The following is a 12,500-nucleotide window of genomic DNA, read 5'->3' on the forward strand; positions in this document are numbered from 1 at the left end:
TTTTTCAATTATTTTTTTGCCGTTATTTATTATTATTTTATTTTTTGCGCCGGTGAAGGGAAGGCTCTTTCCGGCGCGCACGCGATGTCCACCTAGCGGAGCTGGGTGAGCACATTTTCGGGCTCAAAATCCATCGTTTTGACCTCCAGGCACGCCGTTTCCATGCGTACTCTACACTGAAAGCGTTTTTAAGGAGTTTTCGGCTCATTCTATTGCATTTAATCGTTGTATTGTGTGTTTTATTTATTGGGTGGCACGTGGACACGTCTGAGCACCGGATCCCATCACTGTGTGGGCCAGTTCAGTTAGACGAGTGAGGGTTATAAGTTTTTTGCGTGACACTGCTAACGGGTGCGATCATACCAGCACTAATGCACCGGATCCCATCAGAACTCCGCAGTTAAGCGTGCTTGGGCGAGAGTAGTACTAGGATGGGTGACCTCTTGGGAAGTCCTCGTGTTGCACCCCTCGTTTTACTTTTTTCAATTATTTTTTTGCCGTTATTTATTATTATTTTATTTTTTGCGCCGGTGAGGGGAAGGCTCTTTCCGGCGCGCACGCGATGGCCACCTAGCGGAGCTGGGTGAGCACATTTTCGGGCTCAAAATCCATCGTTTTGACCTCCAGGCACGCCGTTTCCATGCGTACTCTACACTGAAAGCGGTTTTAAGGAGTTTTCGACTCATTCTATTGCATTTAATCGTTGTATTGTGTGTTTTATTTATTGGGTGGCACGTGGACACGTCTGAGCACCGGATCCCATCACTGTGCGGGCCAGTTCAGTTAGACGAGTGAGGGTTATAAGTTTTTTGCGTGACTCTGCTAACGGGTGCGATCATACCAGCACTATTGCACCGGATCCCATCAAAACTCCGCAGTTAAGCGTGCTTGGGCGAGAGTAGTATTAGGATGGGTGACCTCCTGGGAAGTCCTCGTGTTGCACCCCTCGTTTTACTTTTTTCAATTATTTTTTTGACGTAATTTATTATTATTTTATTTTTTGCGCCGGTGAGGGGTAGGCTATTTCCGGCGCGCACGCGATGGCCACCTAGCGGAGCTGGGTGAGCACATTTTCGGGCTCAAAATCCATCGTTTTGACCTCCAGGCACGCCGTTTCCATGCGTACTCTACACTGAAAGCGTTTTTAAGGAGTTTTCGGCTCATTCTATTGCATTTAATCGTTGTATTGTGCGTTTTATTTATTGGGTGGCACGTGGACACGTCAGAGCACCGGATCCCATCACTGTGCGGGCCAGTTCAGTTAGACGAGTGAGGGTTATAAGTTTTTTGCGTGACTCTACTAACGGGTGCGATCATACCAGCACTAATGCACCGGATCCCATCAGAACTCCGCAGTTAATCGTGCTTGGGCGAGAGTAGTACTAGGATAGGAGACCTCCTTGGAAGTCCTCGTGTTGCACCCCTCGTTTTACTTTTTTCAATTATTTTTTTGCCGTTATTATTATTATTTTATTTTTTGCGCCGGTGAGGGGAAGGCTCTTTCCGGCGCGCACGCGATGGCCACCTAGCGGAGCTGGGTGAGCACATTTTCGGGCTCAAAATCCATCGTTTTGACCTCCAGGCACGCCGTTTCCATGCGTACTCTACACTGAAAGCGTTTTTAAGGAGTTTTCGACTCATTCTATTGCATTTAATCGTTGTATTGTGTGTTTTATTTATTGGGTGGCACGTGGACACGTCTGAGCACCGGATCCCATCACTGTGCGGGCCAGTTCAGTTAGACGAGTAAGGGTTATAAGTTTTTTGCGTGACTCTGCTAACGGGTGCGATCATACCAGCACTAACGCACCGGATCCCATCAAAACTCCGCAGTTAAGCGTGCTTGGGCGAGAGTAGTACTAGGATGGGTGACCTCCTGGGAAGTCCTCGTGTTGCACCCCTCGTTTTACTTTTTTCAATTATTTTTTTGCCGTTATTTATTATTATTTTATTTTTTGCGCCGGTGAAGGGAAGGCTCTTTCCGGCGCGCACGCGATGTCCACCTAGCGGAGCTGGGTGAGCACATTTTCGGGCTCAAAATCCATCGTTTTGACCTCCAGGCACGCCGTTTCCATGCGTACTCTACACTGAAAGCGTTTTTAAGGAGTTTTCGGCTCATTCTATTGCATTTAATCGTTGTATTGTGTGTTTTATTTATTGGGTGGCACGTGGACACGTCTGAGCACCGGATCCCATCACTGTGTGGGCCAGTTCAGTTAGACGAGTGAGGGTTATAAGTTTTTTGCGTGACACTGCTAACGGGTGCGATCATACCAGCACTAATGCACCGGATCCCATCAGAACTCCGCAGTTAAGTGTGCTTGGGCGAGAGTAGTACTAGGATGGGTGACCTCTTGGGAAGTCCTCGTGTTGCACCCCTCGTTTTACTTTTTTCAATTATTTTTTTGCCGTTATTTATTATTATTTTATTTTTTGCGCCGGTGAGGGGAAGGCTCTTTCCGGCGCGCACGCGATGGCCACCTAGCGGAGCTGGGTGAGCACATTTTCGGGCTCAAAATCCATCGTTTTGACCTCCAGGCACGCCGTTTCCATGCGTACTCTACACTGAAAGCGGTTTTAAGGAGTTTTCGACTCATTCTATTGCATTTAATCGTTGTATTGTGTTTTTTATTTATTGGGTGGCACGTGGACACGTCTGAGCACCGGATCCCATCACTGTGCGGGCCAGTTCAGTTAGACGAGTGAGGGTTATAAGTTTTTTGCGTGACTCTGCTAACGGGTGCGATCATACCAGCACTATTGCACCGGATCCCATCAAAACTCCGCAGTTAAGCGTGCTTGGGCGAGAGTAGTATTAGGATGGGTGACCTCCTGGGAAGTCCTCGTGTTGCACCCCTCGTTTTACTTTTCTCAATTATTTTTTTGACGTAATTTATTATTATTTTATTTTTTGCGCCGGTGAGGGGTAGGCTATTTCCGGCGCGCACGCGATGGCCACCTAGCGGAGCTGGGTGAGCACATTTTCGGGCTCAAAATCCATCGTTTTGACCTCCAGGCACACCGTTTCCATGCGTACTCTACACTGAAAGCTTTTTTAAGGAGTTTTCGGCTCATTCTATTGCATTTAATCGTTGTATTGTGTGTTTTATTTATTGGGTGGCACGTGGACACGTCTGAGCACCGGATCCCATCACTGTGCGGGCCAGTTCAGTTAGACGAGTGAGGGTTATAAGTTTTTTGCGTGACTCTGCTAACGAGTGCGATCATACCAGCACTAATGCACCGGATCCCATCAGAACTCCGCAGTTAAGCGTGCTTGGGCGAGAGTAGTACTAGGATGGGTGACCTCCTGCGAAGTCCTCGTGTTGCACCCCTCGTTTTACTTTTTTCAATTATTTTTTTGCCGTTATTTATTATTATTTTATTTTTTGCGCCGGTGAGGGGAAGGCTATTTCCGGTGCGCATGCGATGGCCACCTAGCGGAGCTGGGTGAGCACATTTTCGGGCTCAAAATCCATCGTTTTGACCTCCAGGCACGCCGTTTCCATGCGTACTCTACACTGAAAACGTTTTTAAGGAGTTTTCGGCTCATTCTATTGCATTTAATCGTTGTATTGTGTGTTTTATTTATTGGGTGGCACGTGGACACGTCTGAGCACCGGATCCCATCACTGTGCGGGCCAGTTCAGTTAGACGAGTGAGGGTTATAAGTTTTTTGCGTGACTCTGCTAACGAGTGCGATCATACCAGCACTAATGCACCGGATCCCATCAGAACTCCGCAGTTAAGCGTGCTTGGGCGAGAGTAGTACTAGGATGGGTGACCTCCTTGGAAGTCCTCGTGTTGCACCCCTCGTTTTACTTTTTTCAATTATTTTTTTGCCGTTATTTATTATTATTTTATTTTTTGCGCCGGTGAGGGGAAGGCTATTTCCGGTGCGCATGCGATGGCCACCTAGCGGAGCTGGGTGAGCACATTTTCGGGCTCAAAATCCATCGTTTTGACCTCCAGGCACGCCGTTTCCATGCGTACTCTACACTGAAAGAGTTTTTAAGGAGTTTTCGGCTCATTCTATTGCATTTAATCGTTGTATTGTGTGTTTTATTTATTGGGTGGCACGTGGACACGTCTGAGCACCGGATCCCATCACTGTGCGGGCCAGTTCAGTTAGACGAGTGAGGGTTATAAGTTTTTTGCGTGACTCTACTAACGGGTGCGATCATACCAGCACTAATGCACCGGATCCCATCAAAACTCCGCAGTTAAGCGTGCTTGGGCGAGAGTAGTACTAGGATGGGTGACCTCCTGGGAAGTCCTCGTGTTGCTCCCCTCGTTTTACTTTTTTCAATTATTTTTTTGCCGTTATTTATTATTATTTTATTTTTTGCGCCGGTGAGGGGAAGGCTATTTCCGGCGCGCACGCGATGGTCACCTAGCGGAGCTGGGTGAGCACATTTTCGGGCTCAAAATCCATCGTTTCGACCTCCAGGCACGCCGTTTCCATGCGTACTCTACACTGAAAACGTTTTTAAGGAGTTTTCGGCTCATTCTATTGCATTTAATCGTTGTATTGTGTGTTTTATTTATTGGGTGGCACTTGGACACGTCTGAGCACCGGATCCCATCACTGTGCGGGCCAGTTCAGTTAGACGAGTGAGGGTTATATGTTTTTTGCGTGACTCTGCTAACGGGTGCGATCATACCAGCACTAATGCACCGGATCCCATCAGAACTCCGCAGTTAAGCGTGCTTGGGCGAGAGTAGTACTAGGATGGGTGACCTCCTGGGAAGTCCTCGTGTTGCACCCCTCGTTTTACTTTTTTCAATTATTTTTTTGCCGTTATTTATTATTATTTAATTTTTTGCGCCGGTGAGGGGAAGGCAATTTCCGGCGCGCACGCGATGGCCACCTAGCGGAGCTGGGTGAGCACATTTTCGGGCTCAAAATCCATCGTTTTGACCTCCAGGCACGCCGTTTCCATGCGTACTCTACGCTGAAAGCGTTTTTAAGGAGATTTCGGCTCATTCTATTGCATTTAATCGTTGTATTGTGCGTTTTATTTATTGGGTGGCACGTGGACACGTCAGAGCACCGGATCCCATCACTGTGCGGGCCAGTTCAGTTAGACGAGTGAGGGTTATAAGTTTTTTGCGTGACTCTACTAACGGGTGCGATCATACCAGCACTAATGCACCGGATCCCATTAGAACTCCGCAGTTAATCGTACTTGGGCGAGAGTAGTACTAGGATAGGAGACCTCCTTGGAAGTCCTCGTGTTGCACCCCTCGTTTTACTTTTTTCAATTATTTTTTTGCCGTTATTATTATTATTTTATTTTTTGCGCCGGTGCGGGGAAGGCTTTTTCCGGCGCGCACGCGATGGCCACCTAGCGGAGCTGGGTGAGCACATTTTCAGGCTCAAAATCCATCGTTTTGACCTCCAGGCACGCCGTTTCCATGCGTACTCTACGCTGAAAGCGTTTTTAAGGAGATTTCGGCTCATTCTATTGCATTTAATCGTTTTATTGTGCGTTTTATTTATTGGGTGGCACGTGGACACGTCTGAGCTCCGGATCCCATCACTGTGCTTGCCAGTTCAGTTAGACGAGCGAGGGTTATAAGTTTTTTGCGTGACTCTTCTAACGGGTGCGATCATACCAGCACTAATGCACCGGATCCCATCAGAACTCCGCAGTTAAGCGTGTTTGGGCGAGAGTAGTACTAGGATTGGTGACCTCCTGGGAAGTCCTCGTGTTGCACCCCTCGTTTTACTTTTTTCAATTATTTTTTTGCCGTTATTATTATTATTTTATTTTTTGCGCCGGTGAGGGGAAGGCTCTTTCCGGCGCGCACGCGATGGCCACCTAGCGGAGCTGGGTGAGCACATTTTCGGGCTCAAAATCCATCGTTTTGACCTCCAGGCACGCCGTTTCCATGCGTACTCTACACTGAAAGCGTTTTTAAGGAGTTTTCGACTCATTCTATTGCATTTAATCGTTGTATTGTGTGTTTTATTTATTGGGTGGCACGTGGACACGTCTGAGCACCGGATCCCATCACTGTGCGGGCCAGTTCAGTTAGACGAGTGAGGGTTATAAGTTTTTTGCGTGACTCTGCTAACGGGTGCGATCATACCAGCACTAATGCACCGGATCCCATCAAAACTCCGCAGTTAAGCGTGCTTGGGCGAGAGTAGTACTAGGATGGGTGACCTCCTGGGAAGTCCTCGTGTTGCACCCCTCGTTTTACTTTTTTCAATTATTTTTTTGCCGTTATTTATTATTATTTTATTTTTTGCGCCGGTGAGGGGAAGGCTATTTCCGGCGCGCACGCGATGGCCACCTAGCGGAGCTGGGTGAGCACATTTTCGGGCTCAAAATCCATCGTTTTGACCTCCAGGCACGCCGTTTCCATGCGTACTCTACACTGAAAGCGTTTTTAAGGAGTTTTCGGCTCATTCTATTGCATTTAATCGTTGTATTGTGCGTTTTATTTATTGGGTGGCACGTGGACACGTCAGAGCACCGGATCCCATCACTGTGCGGGCCAGTTCAGTTAGACGAGTGAGGGTTATAAGTTTTTTGCGTGACTCTACTAACGGGTGCGATCATACCAGCACTAATGCACCGGATCCCATCAGAACTCCGCAGTTAATCGTGCTTGGGCGAGAGTAGTACTAGGATAGGAGACCTCCTTGGAAGTCCTCGTGTTGCACCCCTCGTTTTACTTTTTTCAATTATTTTTTTGCCGTTATTATTATTATTTTATTTTTTGCGCCGGTGAGGGGAAGGCTCTTTCCGGCGCGCACGCAATGGCCACCTAGCGGAGCTGGGTGAGCACATTTTCGGGCTCAAAATCCATCGTTTTGACCTCCAGGCACGCCGTTTCCATGCGTACTCTACACTGAAAGCGTTTTTAAGGAGTTTTCGACTCATTCTATTGCATTTAATCGTTGTATTGTGTGTTTTATTTATTGGGTGGCACGTGGACACGTCTGAGCACCGGATCCCATCACTGTGCGGGCCAGTTCAGTTAGACGAGTGAGGGTTATAAGTTTTTTGCGTGACTCTGCTAACGGGTGCGATCATACCAGCACTAATGCACCGGATCCCATCAAAACTCCGCAGTTAAGCGTGCTTGGGCGAGAGTAGTACTAGGATGGGTGACCTCCTGGGAAGTCCTCGTGTTGCACCCCTCGTTTTACTTTTTTCAATTATTTTTTTGCCGTTATTTATTATTATTTTATTTTTTGCGCCGGTGAGGGGAAGGCTCTTTCCGGCGCGCACGCGATGTCCACCTAGCGGAGCTGGGTGAGCACATTTTCGGGCTCAAAATCCATCGTTTTGACCTCCAGGCACGCCGTTTCCATGCGTACTCTACACTGAAAGCGTTTTTAAGGAGTTTTCGGCTCATTCTATTGCATTTAATCGTTGTATTGTGTGTTTTATTTATTGGGTGGCACGTGGACACGTCTGAGCACCGGATCCCATCACTGTGTGGGCCAGTTCAGTTAGACGAGTGAGGGTTATAAGTTTTTTGCGTGACACTGCTAACGGGTGCGATCATACCAGCACTAATGCACCGGATCCCATCAGAACTCCGCAGTTAAGCGTGCTTGGGCGAGAGTAGTATTAGGATGGGTGACCTCCTGGGAAGTCCTCGTGTTGCACCCCTCGTTTTACTTTTTTCAATTATTTTTTTGACGTAATTTATTATTATTTTATTTTTTGCGCCGGTGAGGGGTAGGCTATTTCCGGCGCGCACGCGATGGCCACCTAGCGGAGCTGGGTGAGCACATTTTCGGGCTCAAAATCCATCGTTTTGACCTCCAGGCACACCGTTTCCATGCGTACTCTACACTGAAAGCTTTTTTAAGGAGTTTTCGGCTCATTCTATTGCATTTAATCGTTGTATTGTGTGTTTTATTTATTGGGTGGCACGTGGACACGTCTGAGCACCGGATCCCATCACTGTGCGGGCCAGTTCAATTAGACGAGTGAGGGTTATAAGTTTTTTGCGTGACTCTGCTAACGAGTGCGATCATACCAGCACTAATGCACCGGATCCCATCAGAACTCCGCAGTTAAGCGTGCTTGGGCGAGAGTAGTACTAGGATGGGTGACCTCCTGCGAAGTCCTCGTGTTGCACCCCTCGTTTTACTTTTTTCAATTATTTTTTTGCCGTTATTTATTATTATTTTATTTTTTGCGCCGGTGAGGGGAAGGCTATTTCCGGTGCGCATGCGATGGCCACCTAGCGGAGCTGGGTGAGCACATTTTCGGGCTCAAAATCCATCGTTTTGACCTCCAGGCACGCCGTTTCCATGCGTACTCTACACTGAAAACGTTTTTAAGGAGTTTTCGGCTCATTCTATTGCATTTAATCGTTGTATTGTGTGTTTTATTTATTGGGTGGCACGTGGACACGTCTGAGCACCGGATCCCATCACTGTGCGGGCCAGTTCAGTTAGACGAGTGAGGGTTATAAGTTTTTTGCGTGACTCTGCTAACGAGTGCGATCATACCAGCACTAATGCACCGGATCCCATCAGAACTCCGCAGTTAAGCGTGCTTGGGCGAGAGTAGTACTAGGATGGGTGACCTCCTGGGAAGTCCTCGTGTTGCACCCCTCGTTTTACTTTTTTCAATTATTTTTTTGCCGTTATTTATTATTATTTTATTTTTTGCGCCGGTGAGGGGAAGGCTATTTCCGGTGCGCATGCGATGGCCACCTAGCGGAGCTGGGTGAGCACATTTTCGGGCTCAAAATCCATCGTTTTGACCTCCAGGCACGCCGTTTCCATGCGTACTCTACACTGAAAGAGTTTTTAAGGAGTTTTCGGCTCATTCTATTGCATTTAATCGTTGTATTGTGTGTTTTATTTATTGGGTGGCACGTGGACACGTCTGAGCACCGGATCCCATCACTGTGCGGGCCAGTTCAGTTAGACGAGTGAGGGTTATAAGTTTTTTGCGTGACTCTACTAACGGGTGCGATCATACCAGCACTAAAGCACCGGATCCCATCACAACTCCGCAGTTAAGCGTGCTTGGGCGAGAGTAGTACTAGGATGGGTGACCTCGTGGGAAGTCCTCGTGTTGCACCCCTCGTTTTACTTTTTTCAATTATTTTTTCCGTTATTTATTATTATTTTATTTTTTGCGCCGGTGAGGGGAAGGCTCTTTCCGGCGCGCACGCGATGGCCACCTAGCGGAGCTGGGTGAGCACATTTTCGGGCTCAAAATCCATCGTTTTGACCTCCAGGCACGCCGTTTCCATGCGTACTCTACACTGAAAGCGTTTTTAAGGAGTTTTCGGCTCATTCTATTGCATTTAATCGTTGTATTGTGTGTTTTATTTATTGGGTGGCACGTGGACACGTCTGAGCACCGGATCCCATCACTGTGCGGGCCAGTTCAGTTAGACGAGTGAGGGTTATAAGTTTTTTGCGTGACTCTACTAACGGGTGCGATCATACCAGCACTAATGCACCGGATCCCATCAGAACTCCGCAGTTAAGCGTGCTTCGGCGAGAGTAGTACTAGGATGGGTGACCTCCTGGGAAGTCCTCGTGTTGCACCCCTCGTTTTACTTTTTTCAATTATTTTTTTGCCGTTATTTATTATTATTTTATTTTTTGCGCCGGTGAGGGGAAGGCTCTTTCCGGCGCGCACGCGATGGTCACCTAGCGGAGCTGGGTGAGCACATTTTCGGGCTCAAAATCCATCGTTTTGACCTCCAGGCACGCCGTTTCCATGCGTACTCTACACTGAAAGCGTTTTTAAGGAGTTTTCGGCTCATTCTATTGCATTTAATCGTTGTATTGTGTGTTTTATTTATTGGGTGGCACGTGGACACGTCTGAGCACCGGATCCCATCACTGTGCTTGCCAGTTCAGTTAGACGAGCGAGGGTTATAAGTTTTTTGCGTGACTCTTCTAACGGGTGCGATCATACCAGCACTAATGCACCGGATCCCATCAGAACTCCGCAGTTAAGCGTGTTTGGGCGAGAGTAGTACTAGGATTGGTGACCTCCTGGGAAGTCCTCGTGTTGCACCCCTCGTTTTACTTTTTTCAATTATTTTTTTGCCGTTATTATTATTATTTTATTTTTTGCGCCGGTGAGGGGAAGGCTCTTTCCGGCGCGCACGCGATGGCCACCTAGCGGAGCTGGGTGAGCACATTTTCGGGCTCAAAATCCATCGTTTTGACCTCCAGGCACGCCGTTTCCATGCGTACTCTACACTGAAAGCGTTTTTAAGGAGTTTTCGACTCATTCTATTGCATTTAATCGTTGTATTGTGTGTTTTATTTATTGGGTGGCACGTGGACACCTCTGAGCACCGGATCCCATCACTGTGCGGGCCAGTTCAGTTAGACGAGTGAGGGTTATAAGTTTTTTGCGTGACTCTGCTAACGGGTGCGATCATACCAGCACTAATGCACCGGATCCCATCAAAACTCCGCAGTTAAGCGTGCTTGGGCGAGAGTAGTACTAGGATGGGTGACCTCCTGGGAAGTCCTCGTGTTGCACCCCTCGTTTTACTTTTTTCAATTATTTTTTTGCCGTTATTTATTATTATTTTATTTTTTGCGCCGGTGAGGGGAAGGCTATTTCCGGCGCGCACGCGATGGCCACCTAGCGGAGCTGGGTGAGCACATTTTCGGGCTCAAAATCCATCGTTTTGACCTCCAGGCACGCCGTTTCCATGCGTACTCTACACTGAAAGCGTTTTTAAGGAGTTTTCGGCTCATTCTATTGCATTTAATCGTTGTATTGTGCGTTTTATTTATTGGGTGGCACGTGGACACGTCAGAGCACCGGATCCCATCACTGTGCGGGCCAGTTCAGTTAGACGAGTGAGGGTTATAAGTTTTTTGCGTGACTCTACTAACGGGTGCGATCATACCAGCACTAATGCACCGGATCCCATCAGAACTCCGCAGTTAATCGTGCTTGGGCGAGAGTAGTACTAGGATAGGAGACCTCCTTGGAAGTCCTCGTGTTGCACCCCTCGTTTTACTTTTTTCAATTATTTTTTTGCCGTTATTATTATTATTTTATTTTTTGCGCCGGTGAGGGGAAGGCTCTTTCCGGCGCGCACGCGATGGCCACCTAGCGGAGCTGGGTGAGCACATTTTCGGGCTCAAAATCCATCGTTTTGACCTCCAGGCACGCCGTTTCCATGCGTACTCTACACTGAAAGCGTTTTTAAGGAGTTTTCGACTCATTCTATTGCATTTAATCGTTGTATTGTGTGTTTTATTTATTGGGTGGCACGTGGACACGTCTGAGCACCGGATCCCATCACTGTGCGGGCCAGTTCAGTTAGACGAGTGAGGGTTATAAGTTTTTTGCGTGACTCTGCTAACGGGTGCGATCATACCAGCACTAATGCACCGGATCCCATCAAAACTCCGCAGTTAAGCGTGCTTGGGCGAGAGTAGTACTAGGATGGGTGACCTCCTGGGAAGTCCTCGTGTTGCACCCCTCGTTTTACTTTTTTCAATTATTTTTTTGCCGTTATTTATTATTATTTTATTTTTTGCGCCGGTGAGGGGAAGGCTCTTTCCGGCGCGCACGCGATGTCCACCTAGCGGAGCTGGGTGAGCACATTTTCGGGCTCAAAATCCATCGTTTTGACCTCCAGGCACGCCGTTTCCATGCGTACTCTACACTGAAAGCGTTTTTAAGGAGTTTTCGGCTCATTCTATTGCATTTAATCGTTGTATTGTGTGTTTTATTTATTGGGTGGCACGTGGACACGTCTGAGCACCGGATCCCATCACTGTGTGGGCCAGTTCAGTTAGACGAGTGAGGGTTATAAGTTTTTTGCGTGACACTGCTAACGGGTGCGATCATACCAGCACTAATGCACCGGATCCCATCCGAACTCTGCAGTTAAGCGTGCTTGGACGAGAGTAGTACTAGGATGGGTGACCTCTTGGGAAGTCCTCGTGTTGCACCCCTCGTTTTACTTTTTTCAATTATTTTTTTGCCGTTATTTATTATTATTTTATTTTTTGCGCCGGTGAGGGGAAGGCTCTTTCCGGCGCGCACGCGATGGCCACCTAGCGGAGCTGGGTGAGCACATTTTCGTGCTCAAAATCCATCGTTTTGACCTCCAGGCACGCCGTTTCCATGCGTACTCTACACTGAAAGCGGTTTTAAGGAGTTTTCGACTCATTCTATTGCATTTAATCGTTGTATTGTGTGTTTTATTTATTGGGTGGCACGTGGACACGTCTGAGCACCGGATCCCATCACTGTGCGGGCCAGTTCAGTTAGACGAGTGAGGGTTATAAGTTTTTTGCGTGACTCTGCTAACGGGTGCGATCATACCAGCACTATTGCACCGGATCCCATCAAAACTCCGCAGTTAAGCGTGCTTGGGCGAGAGTAGTATTAGGATGGGTGACCTCCTGGGAAGTCCTCGTGTTGCACCCCTCGTTTTACTTTTTTCAATTATTTTTTTGACGTAATTTATTATTATTTTATTTTTTGCGCCGGTGAGGGGTAGGCTATTTCCGGCGCGCA

General features: G+C 47.7%; 26 non-coding genes across 26 annotated transcripts; all 26 read left to right on the forward strand.

Annotated features, from left to right (window-relative positions):
- Positions 1-349: 349 nt before the first annotated feature.
- LOC133853343 (5S ribosomal RNA) lies at positions 350-468 on the forward strand. Its single transcript, XR_009896447.1, has one exon. It is a non-coding gene; the product is annotated as a 5S ribosomal RNA (ribosomal RNA).
- A 359-nt stretch (positions 469-827) lies between these two features.
- Positions 828-946, forward strand: LOC133852897 (5S ribosomal RNA). The gene has a single exon (XR_009896078.1). It is a non-coding gene; the product is annotated as a 5S ribosomal RNA (ribosomal RNA).
- Positions 947-1,305: 359 nt separating this feature from the next.
- On the forward strand, positions 1,306-1,424 carry LOC133852915 (5S ribosomal RNA). The gene has a single exon (XR_009896094.1). It is a non-coding gene; the product is annotated as a 5S ribosomal RNA (ribosomal RNA).
- A 358-nt stretch (positions 1,425-1,782) lies between these two features.
- LOC133853593 (5S ribosomal RNA) lies at positions 1,783-1,901 on the forward strand. The gene has a single exon (XR_009896691.1). It is a non-coding gene; the product is annotated as a 5S ribosomal RNA (ribosomal RNA).
- Positions 1,902-2,260: 359 nt separating this feature from the next.
- On the forward strand, positions 2,261-2,379 carry LOC133853438 (5S ribosomal RNA). The gene has a single exon (XR_009896539.1). It is a non-coding gene; the product is annotated as a 5S ribosomal RNA (ribosomal RNA).
- A 359-nt stretch (positions 2,380-2,738) lies between these two features.
- LOC133852898 (5S ribosomal RNA) lies at positions 2,739-2,857 on the forward strand. Its single transcript, XR_009896079.1, has one exon. It is a non-coding gene; the product is annotated as a 5S ribosomal RNA (ribosomal RNA).
- A 359-nt stretch (positions 2,858-3,216) lies between these two features.
- Positions 3,217-3,335, forward strand: LOC133853569 (5S ribosomal RNA). Its single transcript, XR_009896668.1, has one exon. It is a non-coding gene; the product is annotated as a 5S ribosomal RNA (ribosomal RNA).
- Positions 3,336-3,694: 359 nt separating this feature from the next.
- Positions 3,695-3,813, forward strand: LOC133852805 (5S ribosomal RNA). Its single transcript, XR_009895991.1, has one exon. It is a non-coding gene; the product is annotated as a 5S ribosomal RNA (ribosomal RNA).
- A 359-nt stretch (positions 3,814-4,172) lies between these two features.
- Positions 4,173-4,291, forward strand: LOC133852863 (5S ribosomal RNA). The gene has a single exon (XR_009896047.1). It is a non-coding gene; the product is annotated as a 5S ribosomal RNA (ribosomal RNA).
- Positions 4,292-4,650: 359 nt separating this feature from the next.
- On the forward strand, positions 4,651-4,769 carry LOC133853317 (5S ribosomal RNA). Its single transcript, XR_009896423.1, has one exon. It is a non-coding gene; the product is annotated as a 5S ribosomal RNA (ribosomal RNA).
- Positions 4,770-5,128: 359 nt separating this feature from the next.
- LOC133852951 (5S ribosomal RNA) lies at positions 5,129-5,247 on the forward strand. The gene has a single exon (XR_009896131.1). It is a non-coding gene; the product is annotated as a 5S ribosomal RNA (ribosomal RNA).
- Positions 5,248-5,605: 358 nt separating this feature from the next.
- On the forward strand, positions 5,606-5,724 carry LOC133852878 (5S ribosomal RNA). Its single transcript, XR_009896061.1, has one exon. It is a non-coding gene; the product is annotated as a 5S ribosomal RNA (ribosomal RNA).
- Positions 5,725-6,082: 358 nt separating this feature from the next.
- Positions 6,083-6,201, forward strand: LOC133853563 (5S ribosomal RNA). The gene has a single exon (XR_009896662.1). It is a non-coding gene; the product is annotated as a 5S ribosomal RNA (ribosomal RNA).
- A 359-nt stretch (positions 6,202-6,560) lies between these two features.
- Positions 6,561-6,679, forward strand: LOC133852916 (5S ribosomal RNA). The gene has a single exon (XR_009896095.1). It is a non-coding gene; the product is annotated as a 5S ribosomal RNA (ribosomal RNA).
- Positions 6,680-7,037: 358 nt separating this feature from the next.
- Positions 7,038-7,156, forward strand: LOC133853564 (5S ribosomal RNA). Its single transcript, XR_009896663.1, has one exon. It is a non-coding gene; the product is annotated as a 5S ribosomal RNA (ribosomal RNA).
- Positions 7,157-7,515: 359 nt separating this feature from the next.
- Positions 7,516-7,634, forward strand: LOC133853469 (5S ribosomal RNA). The gene has a single exon (XR_009896570.1). It is a non-coding gene; the product is annotated as a 5S ribosomal RNA (ribosomal RNA).
- A 359-nt stretch (positions 7,635-7,993) lies between these two features.
- On the forward strand, positions 7,994-8,112 carry LOC133853570 (5S ribosomal RNA). Its single transcript, XR_009896669.1, has one exon. It is a non-coding gene; the product is annotated as a 5S ribosomal RNA (ribosomal RNA).
- Positions 8,113-8,471: 359 nt separating this feature from the next.
- Positions 8,472-8,590, forward strand: LOC133853453 (5S ribosomal RNA). Its single transcript, XR_009896554.1, has one exon. It is a non-coding gene; the product is annotated as a 5S ribosomal RNA (ribosomal RNA).
- A 359-nt stretch (positions 8,591-8,949) lies between these two features.
- Positions 8,950-9,068, forward strand: LOC133852862 (5S ribosomal RNA). Its single transcript, XR_009896046.1, has one exon. It is a non-coding gene; the product is annotated as a 5S ribosomal RNA (ribosomal RNA).
- A 357-nt stretch (positions 9,069-9,425) lies between these two features.
- On the forward strand, positions 9,426-9,544 carry LOC133852829 (5S ribosomal RNA). Its single transcript, XR_009896014.1, has one exon. It is a non-coding gene; the product is annotated as a 5S ribosomal RNA (ribosomal RNA).
- Positions 9,545-9,903: 359 nt separating this feature from the next.
- On the forward strand, positions 9,904-10,022 carry LOC133852879 (5S ribosomal RNA). Its single transcript, XR_009896062.1, has one exon. It is a non-coding gene; the product is annotated as a 5S ribosomal RNA (ribosomal RNA).
- Positions 10,023-10,380: 358 nt separating this feature from the next.
- Positions 10,381-10,499, forward strand: LOC133853565 (5S ribosomal RNA). The gene has a single exon (XR_009896664.1). It is a non-coding gene; the product is annotated as a 5S ribosomal RNA (ribosomal RNA).
- A 359-nt stretch (positions 10,500-10,858) lies between these two features.
- LOC133852917 (5S ribosomal RNA) lies at positions 10,859-10,977 on the forward strand. Its single transcript, XR_009896096.1, has one exon. It is a non-coding gene; the product is annotated as a 5S ribosomal RNA (ribosomal RNA).
- A 358-nt stretch (positions 10,978-11,335) lies between these two features.
- Positions 11,336-11,454, forward strand: LOC133853567 (5S ribosomal RNA). The gene has a single exon (XR_009896666.1). It is a non-coding gene; the product is annotated as a 5S ribosomal RNA (ribosomal RNA).
- Positions 11,455-11,813: 359 nt separating this feature from the next.
- On the forward strand, positions 11,814-11,932 carry LOC133853594 (5S ribosomal RNA). The gene has a single exon (XR_009896692.1). It is a non-coding gene; the product is annotated as a 5S ribosomal RNA (ribosomal RNA).
- Positions 11,933-12,291: 359 nt separating this feature from the next.
- LOC133852899 (5S ribosomal RNA) lies at positions 12,292-12,410 on the forward strand. The gene has a single exon (XR_009896080.1). It is a non-coding gene; the product is annotated as a 5S ribosomal RNA (ribosomal RNA).
- Positions 12,411-12,500: the final 90 nt, after the last annotated feature.

The sequence above is a fragment of the Alnus glutinosa genome, chromosome 12 (genome assembly GCF_958979055.1).
Source record: "Alnus glutinosa chromosome 12, dhAlnGlut1.1, whole genome shotgun sequence".
NCBI classification, from domain to species: domain Eukaryota; kingdom Viridiplantae; phylum Streptophyta; class Magnoliopsida; order Fagales; family Betulaceae; genus Alnus; species Alnus glutinosa.